We start from the raw sequence: 3893 nt of genomic DNA on the forward strand, positions 1-3893 counted from the left end.
GTGCAAAACAACAGATACAAGGCTGCATAGAAGCTAAAACTGAAAACATGTTGAAAATCTTTTTTGACCACGGCTACAAATTCACAATTCTGACCAATCCAGTGATTGGTTGGTGAAACCAAGGGCATATTTTGACTCTAGACGACGAGGTAGAGCTTCCTGGTTGGCGCATGTGGCGTGTGAAGCGATAGAGGTGCATGAGATTCACGCGCAGAGACATCAATTGTTGACTTATGATTGACTATCATCTTAAAGTTTTGATTATAACAAACAAGTTAATCTCGTTTAGTAACAAGTTGAATTCAAGTGATTATAGTTTTTCAAAGTATATCGATGATCGTCAAAAGATCAAAAGCTATTATCACAAATCGGACTCATGAAGGAGGTTAAAACCGAAATCACACATTCGAGAACTTAAGAGCCAAACTTCGGAGCAAGATCAATGACTTGGTTTCTTAGATAAAATGTAAAGGTGCTAACACTTTGATATTTGGCAATGAATGCTTAAACTCAAAATTCTTCTATGAATTAAAAACATTTTTTGTGCACTGAAAGTCATTCTTATGCAATGTTTTTATCAAATATAAAAATGACTTTTAGAATGATATTTCAATTTTAAAAATATCTTTTATCTTAAAAATTTTGTTAAAAATACTTTTCAAAAGTCCATACTTTTCAAAACCTTCAAATTTATTCAAATGGGGGCCAAAATGTAAAAAGATCGAAATTGTCGAGCAATTTACCAGAAGTTTTCTAATAGTCCAAAATTTAACCGTTCTGACCTCTAATTTTTTACTGAACAAACGATTATATTGATCATCCAGACAAAAGGCAATACACCGAACGAGTCATTTGAACTTCCAAATTTCTTGACGTTTTGAACTCCATAAATATCTCCACTCTTTCCGATCTTCATAAGAGATTCAAGAGTATTAAGTGAGATATATTTTGAGAGAATTCTTTGAGGCTACATTGCACTCATTCCATTCAATTCTCCCTATTAAAAGCTTTAATAAATACAAACTCTTTTCATCATCTTCATCCAAGTTTTTTATTTTTATCACTCTTTTTATACTTAACTTATATTTATCATTCATAGAATAGAGATAATTTTGAAGAAAAGTACTGAACTTACATTATATCATTTCTTTTGTTTCTTTATATCAAAACTTTGATTTATTGAATCAAACTTGTAAAATCATAATATTCATCAAAGTTCCTCATTTCTTTTTTGATACTTAATTTATTAACATTATTCATTAAAAGAGAGAGAGATATTTTGAGAAAATTTTTAACTTGCATTGCATTTATTTCTTTTTCATCTTCTCATTGAAAAACTTCAATCGGTTAAATTAAATTTTGAAATCGTCATATTCATTAAAGGTTTCTCACCTAATACATGAGCTATTATTTATTGCTATTCATTGAAGTGCTAGCCTTTCTTAGTACTTAATTCATTTGTATCATTTATCAAGAGAGAAGTTTATTGTAAATTTATTTTTTTTAAACTTGTCGATCGTATTGAGGTCCTGTAAAAGCTTCATAGTGTAAGGATCGGTGCTCCTTATTGTAAATTATTGTGTGAGTTATATTGAGGTCCCGTAAAACTTAATAGTGTGGATAATATTGAGGTCCTGTAAAGCTCAATATTATATAAGGATTGATACTTCTTGTTTGTAAGTCATCGAAAATGTTGTAAAGTGTTGAATTGCACCACAAGTAAATCAATATATAGAAAAGGCATTGCTCGTGCCAGAGAGTTTGATAACGAAAGACGTAGTCATTATTTTGGATTGAACTTCCACAAATATATCGTTTACATCATCTCTACCCATTTACTTATCATTATCTTATTTATTTTTTGTTATTGGATTGATCTACTTGCTTTTATTTATTTATGATTATTAATTGATCAACATATTCTTTGCTTCCTTGATTTAGATTTATTTTTTTCAAAAAGGTTTTAAAAATCAATTTACCTTATGTATGGTTAAATTTTAAATTTTATTTTTAACTACACATTTCAATAGACTTAAGTATTACTTCACTTATCTTATGCTCATTTTTATCTTTTTAGAAATTAAATTTTGTATAAACTCTTCCTAAATGGAGACTTAACTGAATGACATACAACAACAGATCTTCCACATAATAGTGAGGTGCCATGCCTACTTACCACTGCACCACGTCATACACGTGTTCAAATAAAACACATCTTTTAACTTTTATTATAAAGGCATTATCATAACTCTCATTTTACTATTTTTATTTATTGGGTGCAACATAACGTTAATGTGGAAAAATCTGTAACGGTATCATTGCCAATAAGCAATTTCTATTAGTTTTGAGCACGATAGGTTTGAATGTGGAAGAGTAATGAAATTTGAAACTAAAGTCAAATTTTGGGATCCAATTAAGACTAATGTTTAACGACCTGATTTCAGTGACCCAATTAAGACATTAAGGTTTAGCGATCTATTTTTGGAAATTTTCATGAAAGTTCATTGACCTTACATGTAACTTACACTTGCATTTTCACCGTAGAACGAGGTATTGTTGTAGTTGTAACATAAATTCAATAATCTTTAAACCAAGAAGAAATTTTGTATAGTTAATCCTCAATTTCAGATATAGTTCTATGAAAGTAACTTAAATATGTGTATATTTAGGCCCCGTTTGGGATGGCTTTTGAGAGCCAAAAGCCGCTTTTGGACCGTTTGGCTATTTTTGTTTAAAGTGCTTTTGAAGGTTAGAAGAGCTTTTAGAGGAAGCTGGTTTTTTTTACTTCCTCCAAAAGCACTTCCGGAATGGGAACTGATTTTAAATATTAATTTTCAAACAAAAATTAAAATAGCTTTATGCCAAAAGCTCTTCTACAAGAAGCAAAAGCCAAAGTAAAAGTCGTACCAAACGGGCCTTTAGAGTATTTTCAAGAAGCTCTCTATTTATAAAAAGTATCTTTAAATTTAGAGAGTAATTTTTTTTTTAATAATACTATTTGCAGTCGTTCACTGCGACAGTCGCCCTACGCGGCATACACATGACAGATGGTTATTTGATACATTAATGAATAAAAAACCTACCACATTAATGCATCAAATAATCACCTGCTATGTGTATGGCACGTATGGTGATTATCGCAATGAGCGACTACGAATAGCATTACTCTTTTTTTTTTTATACACTCCAACAAACTCTCTACTTTGATTCTTTATTTTGTTTTTTCCAATGAACATTTAATAACTTCTCCACATATTTTATAGAAGTATAATTTCTTATATATTAATGATCAATCAGTTCAAATATAATTTGAAAATTTTAAATTGTAGAGTATTGAAATTTGTAATTTATTAAATGCAAGTATTGTATATTAAAAATGGAGAATGAGTCTCTCCAAACGCACTCTTTATTTTAAAAAATTAAAATAGAGAGTCTTTTGGAACTCTTTTTTAAGTATTGAACCTTTAAAATAGAGAGTATTTTGTGTTTAAAGAGTCTTTTGAAGATACTCTTATAATGGTATAAATGTAACTCCTAAATAGAATTATTAATAATATAGGTTGCCATCCCAACTTAGGGATGTTAACAAATCAAGTCGAAAATCAAAGTTTGGGCCGACTCGAGTAAAAATGGTTCAAGCTTTTTTACCTGAATCGAGCCAAGCTTTTTTTCGATCAAAAAATTTAGGCTACCTGAACTTTCGGTTCATATCTTATCGTGCTAAGCTGACTCGTGATTTTTTTATTTTTATTTTTTTTGTCAAATGGCAGCCACATGGTTGCCTACAGAAATTTGCAACTACGCGAAAACTATAGATAGCTGCCAAAGTTTTATTATTATTATTTTTGTTCCTTTTTTTTTCTTTTTTTTGGTATAAATATGCTCATGGGCTG

Source organism: Olea europaea, chromosome 18, assembly GCF_002742605.1.
Source record: "Olea europaea var. sylvestris chromosome 18, O_europaea_v1, whole genome shotgun sequence".
In the NCBI taxonomy this organism is placed as follows: domain Eukaryota; kingdom Viridiplantae; phylum Streptophyta; class Magnoliopsida; order Lamiales; family Oleaceae; genus Olea; species Olea europaea.